The sequence below is a fragment of the Triticum dicoccoides genome, chromosome 7B, assembly GCF_002162155.2.
Source record: "Triticum dicoccoides isolate Atlit2015 ecotype Zavitan chromosome 7B, WEW_v2.0, whole genome shotgun sequence".
In the NCBI taxonomy this organism is placed as follows: domain Eukaryota; kingdom Viridiplantae; phylum Streptophyta; class Magnoliopsida; order Poales; family Poaceae; genus Triticum; species Triticum dicoccoides.
In genome coordinates, this window is record NC_041393.1 from 381432286 (window position 1) to 381441864 (window position 9579).

Sequence of the window (9579 nt, forward strand, 5' to 3'; positions counted from 1 at the left end):
AATGCAAGGTTGAAGAATTTGAAAAACTGAGGAATTTCAAAAATGAAGAAAAACTCAAATTGAAGATTTTCAACTTTGGTTTGTGGCGTAACCCACCGTATAAGAAAGCTGATTTCAGACACCACGTACAATTGTCGTAGGGCTCTGAGAATCAATTTCTTCATTAATTTCTTCACACTTAGAGGGTTAGTTTTCATTGATTGAAGAAAAAGTTACTTTGTGTGTTGCGCATCTAAGTCATCAAGTCAGCATAAGTGTTAGGATGTGTGTCCATTTCAGAGAACATTCAAAGATTCTAGGATATTTAGCTTACACCGCAACTTGCTAAATCTCTTCTCATCCAAGGGCTTAGTGAAGATATCGGCCAGCTGGTCTTCAGTGCTAACGTGGTCGATGGAGATGTCGCCCTTCAACACATGATCATGAAGAAAATGATGACGAATCTGGATGTGCTTTGTCTTCGAGTGCTGAACTGGGTTATGAGCAATCTTGATAGCACTCTCATTGTCGCAGTAGAGAGGCACATTCTTCACGTTGATGCCATAGTCCTTGAGTGTTTGCTTCATCCATAGTAATTGAGCACAGCACGATCCAGCAGCAATGTACTTAGCTTCTGAAGTGGAGAGTGATACACAGTTCTCTTTCTTCGAGGACCAACAGACCAATGATCGTCCGAGGAAATGGCATGTGCCTGACGCCGACTTGCGGTCCACATGATCGCCAGCATAGTCAGAGTCTGAATATCCAAAGAGATCAAATGAGGAGCCCTTGGGATACCATAATCCAAGTGTTGGTGTGTGAGCTAGATATCGAAGAATATGCTTCACAGCCTTATGGTGTGATTCCTTCGGTGTAGCGTGAAATCAGGCACACATGCAAACACCAAGCATAATATCCGGCCTAGATGCACATAGGTACAATAAAGAGCCAATCATGGAGCGGTATACCTTTTGATCGAAGTCTTTACCATTTTCATCAGTGCATAGATGGCCATTTGTGGGCATTGGAATTTTGACTCCTTTGCAATCTTGCATGCCAAATTTCATCAATACGTCCTTGAGGTATTTCTCCTGAGATATGAATACGCCATTGCACTATTGACGAATTTGAAGACCTAAAAAGAATTTCAATTCTCCCATCATAGACATTTGATATTCTTCACTCATCATATAGGCAAATTCATCACTGTATCGTTGGTCAGTACAGCCAAAAATGATATCATCAACATAAATTTGGCACACAAACAATTCACCATCATAAGATTTAGTGAAAAGAGTTGGGTCGAGTGAACCGGGTTTGAAGCCTTTCTTCATGAGGAATTCCTTCAAAGTGTCATACCACGCCCGAGGGTCCTGCTTGAGGCCATACATGGCCTTATTGAGTCTGAAGACTTTGTCAGGATGCTTTGGATCTTTAAAACCTGGGGGTTGAGCAACATATACTTCTTACTCAAGCTTACCATTGAGGAATGCACTTTTCACATCCATTTGTTGTAAGATAATATCATGATGGTTAGCATAAGCAAGTAATATGCGAATAGCCTCAAGTCTAGCAACAGGTGCAAAAGTTTCATCGAAGTCAATTCCTTCAACCTGTGTGTAGCCTTGAGCTACAAGCCGTGCCTTATTCCTCACCACAAGGCCATTTTCATCTTGCTTGTTGCGGTAGATCCACTTTGTGCCAATAATGTTGTGCTTGCAAGGATCTGGACGTTTGACCAGTTCCCAGACGTTGTTGAGCTCGAACTAATGTAATTCTTCTTGCACAGCTTGAATCCACTTAGGCTCCAGAAATGCTTCATCTACCTTAGTGGGCTCTATGATAGAGACAAAAGCAAAGTTTCCACAAAAGTTAGACAAATGTGAAGCTTTTGAGCATGTGAGAGGACCTAGTGCTTCAATGTCATCGATGATCTTCTCGATTTGTACTTCGTTTGCAATGCGAGGATGAGCGGGTTGTCTTCGAGGAATTTGATCCGCATTTTCTTCAGGAGCATTTTCCTCAGCACCATTTTCTTCAGGTGTGCCAGCTCGACGTTCTTCATGTTCTGGAATGAATTCTTCAGTAGATTCTTCGATAGGAATGACATCCTTAGTAGCCTTGAACTTGATAGATTCCTCAGGTGCTGGTTCATCTAACACAGAAGGTAGGTGCTCTCTTTGCGAGCCATTAGTTTCATCGAACCGCACATCTACAGTTTCAACAACCTTGTGAAGAACGTTGTTGAAGACTTTGTAGGTGTGCGAGTCCTTTCCGTAACCAAGCATAAAACCCTCATGTGCTTTCGGTGCAAATTTGGAATTGTGATGAGGATCTCTAATCCAACATTTAACACCGAAGACTTTGAAGTAACTCACATTGGGTTTCTTGTCAGTGAGGAGTTCATAAGCAGTCTTCTTGAAGAATTTGTGAAGATATACTCTGTTGATGATGTGGCACGCAGTATCAATAGCTTCAATCCAGAAACGACGAGGTGTCTTGTATTCATCAAGCATAGTGTGAGCCATCTCAGCTAGAGTTCTGTTCTTGCGCTCCACGACGCCATTCTGCTGAGGAGTATAAGGAGAAGATTAACTCATGAGTAATACCAAGTTCATCAAGATAGTCATCAAGACCAGAATTCTTGACTTAGTCCCATTGTCACTTCTGATGTGCTTGATCTTCACACCAAAGTTGGTTGAATCCCTCGAGGAAAATCGTTTGAAGACTTCCTGCACCTCATGTTTGTAAGTGAAAATGTGCATCCATGTGTAACGAGAATAATCACCAACAATAACAAAGCCATATAGAGATGCATCATTTGTAACAACAGAATAATGATTAGGACCAAAGAGATCCATGTGAAGCAATTCAAATGGTTGAGTGGTGGTCATGATAGTCTTCGCTGGATGCTTGGCCTTTGTCATCTTTCCAGTTTCACAGGCTCTGCATAAGTTATCCTTGAGGAATTTGACATTCTCAATGCCAATGACATGCTTCTTCTTCACAAGCGTGTGCAAATTCCTCATGCCAGCATGACCAAGTCATCGATGCCATAGCCAGCCTTCTGAAGCTTTTGCAAGTAGGCGTACGACCGGTTGTGGTCCTGTAGAGAAACTAACAATGTACAAGTCTCCTCTCCTAAAGCCTTCGAAGACTTTGGAATTGTCAGCTTCCATGATCACAACACAATGATATTTGCCAAAGACAACAACCATATCAAGATCACAAAGCATCGAGACAGACATGAGGTTGTATCCTAAGGACTCGACAAGCATGACTTTGTCCATGTGTCGATCCTTTGAGATCGCAACCTTACCTAGACCCAATACCTGACTTTTGCCTTTGTCAGCGAAGGTGATATGCTTCAGATGCGACGGTGATAAAGAAGCATCCATCAATAGATTCTTATGATCAGTCATGTAATTCGTACATCCACTATCGAGGACCCACTCATTGGCTTTGGGTTGATCATCCTGCAGATGAATTAGTGCAACTTACGAACTCATATACTTCATTAGTGAAAAATATGACATCAATATCATCAAATCAAGTTCATCAAACAATAGAGCAGATAAACAGTATGAGGACGTGTGAAATGAAAGTTCATTTCATCATGATTAGCCTGCATCCTTTCAGGCAATCTTCAGGTCTCCAGCAAATTCTTCAGACATTTTAAGCACGTATGGAGACCTGACCCTGTATAAGAGATTAGTTCTTTTTCTTCACCACCCACATCTGAAGGGGTGGCAAAGAATTCATCACTCTGCGAGCACCAAATGAGAAAGGTGGCATAGAAGCCAGTCCACTTCGTTTCACATAAGAGGGGTTAGGATAAGCATATGAATAAGTAGAGAAATTCTTCGAGGACTTATGAACATAATGATTAGAAGAATAATGCTCATATTCATAGCCCTTAGCTCTACCCTGCGAAACAGAGGGGTTAGCACGATGATGATCATATGAGGACTTTGATCCTTTCGAGGAATTTGATCCATATGAAGAATTTGGTCCATATGAAGAATTTGATCTGGAGTTCCTATTCTTCACAGGTGGTGTCAGGAGGACATTCACCTGAAGACTTTCAAGGCAACTTTTGGGAACCCAGATTTTCTTCATAGGGGAACCGTTCCTGCAGTTAGTGCCAACATATCTAGCAAATACTTCACCATTCTGATTTTTGAACAGTTTATAGTTGGAGTCAAATGACTCATCAGAAGAATGAGGAGATTCACATGTAAAGCCAGATAAATTAGATGGATCAACTGGAGGTCCCTTTGCAGCAACCCATGAGGTTTTGGGGTACTGCTCAGGCTTCCAATATGTTCCATCAGCATTGAGTTTCCTCTCAAAGGCAATACCCTCTTTCCTAGGGTTTCTATTGAGGATCTGCTTTTTAAGCACGTCACAAAGAGTCTGATGCCCTTTGAGGCTTTTGTACATGCCTATCATGTACAATTCCTTCAGCCCTGCATCATCAGTGATACTAGCAATGTCCTCAGATGAGGACTTAGTGATAGCAGAGACAGATGAAGAATTTGTAGCATTAGAAGCATTTGAACATTCACGTGAAGAATTAGCAGATTCTCGTTCAATGCACTTCAAACACGGAGGAACAAATTCTTCCTAAGTAGCGCTGATTTGTTGAGCAAGTAATGAATCGCGCTCCTTCTGAAGATCTTCATAATCCACTCTTAGCTTCTCAAGATCTTGCTTTCTTTGAAGAAATTCATAAGAAAGCTTCTCGTGATCAGATAAGAGAGTGTTATGATGACCTTGAAGGTTGTCAAACTTAGACTGAAGTCTCTGAAGATTTTCAGTCAAGGTTTTGGTGCGATCCATTTCTTCACCCAACATATCATCACTTTTATCTAGCATGTTTTGAACCTTTTCAAAAGCTTTTTGTTGTTTCACAACAATTTTAGCAAGTTTAGAGTAGCTGGGCTTGAGGTTTTCATCAGATTCATCCTTACTAGATTCAGAGGAGGCGTATTTAGTTACCTTGGCACCCTTTGCCATGAAGCAATAAGTGGGAGCAGTCATCATTGCCTTCATCAGCCTTGTTGGTGAAGCCATTTTCTTCAGAGTTGAAGATAGACTTGCTGACGAATGTAGTAGCGAGAGCTAGGCTCGCCACACTAGACTCGGACTCCTCAGATGCCTCCTCGCCCTCATGTTCCTCAGATTCAGCCTCAGAGTACATTTCCTTGCCAATGAATGCCTGGGCCTTCTTGGAGCTGCTCTTCTTGTGAGATGAAGACTTCGAGGATTTTGATGATGAAGACTTTGAAGATTTCTTCTTCTTCTTTGTGTCATTAGAACTGTAGTCCTTGTATTTCTTCTTCTTTGATTCCTTATCCCACTGAGGACAATCTTGGATGTAGTGACCAGGTTTCTTGCATTTGTGGCATATTCTCTTCTTGTAGTCACTGGATGAGGAATCACTGCTCCTTGAGGATTTTCCAAAGCGACCATGTCTTGAGAACTTCTGTAATTTCTTCACGAGCAGTGCTAGTTCCTGGCTCAGTTCTTCAGGATCACTAAGGCTGCTAGCAGAGTCCTCATCTTCAGACTCAGAGACCGCCTTGGCCTTCAGAGCACGTGATCTGCCATAGCTCGAACCATAGAGATCTCTCTTCTCAGCAAGATGGAACTCATGACTATTTAGCCTCTCGAGGATATCAGCGGGATCAAGTGACTTGTAATCAGCACGTTCTTGAATCATCAGTGCCAGAGTATCAAATGAAGAATCGAGTGATCTCAGCAATTTCTTCACCACCTCATGGTCGGTGATGTCAATGGTGCCTAGCGCTTGAAGCTCATTTTAGATGTCAGTGAGGCGATCGAAGGTTTGCTGGACATTTTCATTGTCGAGTCTTTTGAAGCGAAGAACGTCAACATGAGAGTCACGTTGAGTTGAGACTCCTTCATTCACTTTGGACAGCCTATCCCAGATAAGCTTAGCAGTTTCCAAAGAACTCACTCTTCCATATTGCCCTTTGCTCAGATGGCCACATATGATATTCTTCGCTTGAGAATCGAGTTGCTTGAATCTCTTCACATCAGTAGCATTCAGAGAAGGTATGACTGAGGGAACACCATTTTCCACAACATACCAGAGATCGTTATCAATTGCCTCAAGATGCATTCACATCTTATTCTTCTAGTAGGGGTAGTCCGTTCCATCGAAGGTAGGACACCCAGTAGAGACCTTGATCATACCTGCGGTCGAAATAACTAAAACTCCAGGCGGTTAAACCAAAATCACACAGAACAAGGGAGTACCTCGCTCTGATACCAATTGAAAGTGTGTTATATCAACTAGAGGGGGGGTGAATAGGCGATTTTTATGAATTCTTCACTAAGGAATTTGCTGGTGAGGAAATTCCTAAATGAAGAACTACTTGCAGCGGAATAAGTACTCAAATGTAAACATAACAGAACACAAGCATGGTCATCATGATGGAATGAAGACAAGCACAGAGTACAGAAAGCGTAACCATAACCACAGGATAACACAGAAAGAAGACGGACAGACTGAAGAAATTGAACTGAGGAAATTGAGAAAGTCTTCGGTCAAAGTCTTCAAACCGATATGAACAAGCACACAACAACATAAATGAGGAAATGAAAGAGTTGAGGAAATAGAACCAGTAAGCTTGGTGAAGACAATGATTTGGTAGACTAGTTCCAACTGCTGTCTTAGTTGTACGTCTGGTCGGAGCGGCTGAGTATTTAAACTCGAGGACACATAGTCCCGGACACACAGTCCTCACCGTATTCTCCTTGAGCTATGGTCACACAGACCTCGCCCAATCACTCGTGGTAAGTCTTCAGGTGACTTCCAAACCTTCACAGACTAGGTCACTCGGCGATCCACAATTCCTCCTGGATGCTCTAGACCATGACACCTAACCGTTTGGAAGAAGCACAGTCTTCAAAGGTAACAAGCGTCGGATCCATGAAGGACCAATCTCTTCAGTGATGCTCAATCACTTTGGGTTTGTAGGTGTTGGGTTTGGGTTTTCCTCACTTGATGATTTTCGCTCAAAGTCCTCGGAGGATGGGATGTAATTCATACACGCATTTGACATATAGTATGAAGAATTTGAAATGCATGATGAAATATGGTGACTCATGTAATTCAGCATGCGTGCATAACATTAATGAGGAATAAGCATGCAGAAGAACTCAACAAAAGTATCAGGCCACCATAGAGTTTAAGATTACAACTCGATCCTGCAAAGTCATCAAAAGAACGAGAGTTGTATCTTAGAAAAAAAACGCCCATATAAGATAGACCCGCTTGAAGACTAACTCAAATTTCTCCCCCTTTGTCAATGAATGACCAAAAGGGTTGAAAATGAGGACTAACGCCCCTGAAGAATATCATGTAGATGGAGGAGCGCCACGTTGTTGGGGTCTTGAGTCGTTGTAGGGCCTGCCGCAGTGTCGTCCAAGTCTTCAATGGCTACAAACTTACAAAACATGACTTAGGATGCTGTTAAGCCTATTGCAATTAACAGTTGTATCCATTTTTTAATGTGTCCCTTTGCTACCATGCTACTCTCCGCAATGAAGATATACTAGAGATGCTGCCCATTTGCTATTTTTGGTCGATGCTAACCCTGTTCTACTTAACATGCCTGTCCATGTACTTACACAGGTTCATAATGGCCGATGCTGTTGTTTGCCGTCGAGGTTAGCTGCATCCCATGTCTTAAGAGTATTTCACATCATCTGTGCTATTGCAGTTTACTTCTACCATTTACTGGTTGCCTGTAGGTACACATGTCAGTGACACTGATCCACGCTTCGACCCGGAGGAACAGCTCGCCTTCGCTGCCGCTGACTTTGGGAGGGCTCTGGCCAAGATGAAGTGCCCTAGCAACTACCTCTCAGGGCTTACCATGTATGTACTCACCAGTTCAATCTTACCAATACCAGTTGCAATTAATGGCTATGTTTTGTACGGTCGATGTATTAAGCATGTTGTAGTAAACATGCCTAACATGTTTTAGCTACTTTCGCTACCTTTTTATAGACAACTGGGCCATTCTCTGCTCTGGCAGCACCTGCCTTGTGATGTTTAACTCTGCCAATTGCATTTTAACCAGTACCGGTTTCATTGGCAATTAAGCCTGTTGCAATTAACAGTTGATTCCATTTATAAACAATTGCATTTCAATGGCTACAAATACAAAACATGACTTAGGATGCTATTAAGCCTGTTACAATTAATAGTTGTATCCATTTTCTAATCTATCCCTTTGCTACCATGCTACTCTCCGCAATGAAGACATACTAGAGATGCTGCCCATTTCCTATTTTTGGTGTATGCTAACCCTGTTGTACTTAACATGCCTTTCCATGTACTTACGCAAGGCCATAACAGGCAATGCTGTTTTTTGCCGTCGAGGTTAGCTGCATCCCATGGCTTACAGTATTTTACATCATTTGTGCAATTGCCATTTGTCTTCTAACATTTACTTGCTTCTCATAGGTACACATGTCGGCAACACTGATCCACGCTTCGACCCGGAGGAATGGCCTCCGCCGCCGCTGACTTTGGGCAGGCTCTGGCCAATATGAAGTGCCCCAACAACTACCTCTCAGGACTTACCAAGTATGAACTCACCAGTTCAATCTTACCAATACAAGTTGCAATTAATGGCTATGTTTTGTACGGTCGATGTATTAAGCATGTTGTAGTAAACATGCCTAACATGTTTTAGCTATTTTCCATACCTTTTTATAGACAACTGGGCCATTATCTGCTCTGGCAGCACCTGCCTTGTGATGTTTAACTCTGCAAATTGCATTTTTATCAGTACCGGTTTCAATGGCCATTAAGCATGTTGCAATTAACAGTTGTATCCATTTTTAAACAGTTGTACTTCAACGGCTACAAACTTACAAAACATGACTTAGGATGCTGTTAAGCCTATTGCAATTAACAGTTGTATCCATTTTTTAATCCATCCCTTTGCTATCGTGCTACTCTTTCGCAATAAAGATATCACTACATATGTTGCCGTTTTATTACCATTTGCTATTTTTGGTGGATGTTAACCCTTTTTTTGTTAACATTGGCTTTTCATGTACTTACACAGGGCTACAATGGGTGTTGCTATTTTTTGCCGTCGAGGTTAGCTGCATCCCATGTCTTATACACCATCTGTTCCTAAATATAAGTATTTTTTAGAGATTCCAATATAGATTACATAAGGAGCAAAATGAGTGAATCTAGATTCTAATTTAAACTATATCTATAATCCTATATACATCCGTATGTAGTTCATATTAAAATCTCTAAAAATACTTGTACTTAGGAACATAGGTAGTTGTATGTTACATCATTTGTGCAATCTCAGTTTAGCTTCTAACATTTACTGGTTGCTTGTAGGTACAAATATGAGCGGTACTGATCCACGCTTCGATCCCTTTTGTGTATGGGGCAATGAGATATTCATGAACAAGTGTCAAGTGAGGAAACTAAGAAAGATCGTTAGGCGAAAGAAAGGGGTGATGCGAATTGAGCTCTTTATTTACACCATGTCCAAGACAACAGTGAACTTTAGGATGGTAAGTAATGTGTGG